Genomic DNA, 732 nt, shown 5'->3' on the forward strand with positions numbered 1-732 from the left:
GAGTACTGGACTGCAGCTAAGCCTCCGAGTGGGAGGTTTGCTCTTCACTCGGTAGGATTTCTAAATACATAGGCGAGTACTGGACTGCAGCTAAGCCCCTGAGTGGGAGGTTTGCTCTCCACTCGATATGATTTTTAAATACTTAGGCGAGTACTGGACTACAGCTAAGCCTCTGAGTGGGAGGTTTTCTCTCCACTCGGTAGGATTTTTAAATACTTAGGCGAGTACTGGACTGCAGCTAAGCCTCCGAGTGGGAGGTTTTCTCTCCACTTGGTAGGATTTTTAAATACTTAGGCGAAATGGATTCGCAGCTAAGCCCCCGAGTGAGAGGCTTGCTCGTCACTCGGTAGGATTTTTTTTACAAACTTAGGCGAAACAGATTCGCAGCTAAGCCACCCACTGGGGGATTTCTCACGTAAACAAAAGCAACACCAATCACTTGGGAAATTATAACACTCTTGTCTTTGATAAACAAACTACAAAGGTACTTTTTATTACATTTCATCCGAGTGAGTACTTAAGTATAAATGGGGCAGAGCAGCTCCGCATTCCAAGCTCGTGGCTCATCAATCTGGCGATCGATATTGTAAAGATGGTACGCTCCATTGTGGAGAACTTTGGTGATGATGAAGGGGCCTTCCCAAGTATTGGCGAGTTTGTGTGGCTTCTGTTGATCCACTCGGAGGACCAAGTCTCCTTCTTGGAAGGCTCGACTCTTCACGTTTCTGGCAT

This window comes from Triticum dicoccoides, chromosome 3B, assembly GCF_002162155.2.
Source record: "Triticum dicoccoides isolate Atlit2015 ecotype Zavitan chromosome 3B, WEW_v2.0, whole genome shotgun sequence".
NCBI lineage: Eukaryota > Viridiplantae > Streptophyta > Magnoliopsida > Poales > Poaceae > Triticum > Triticum dicoccoides.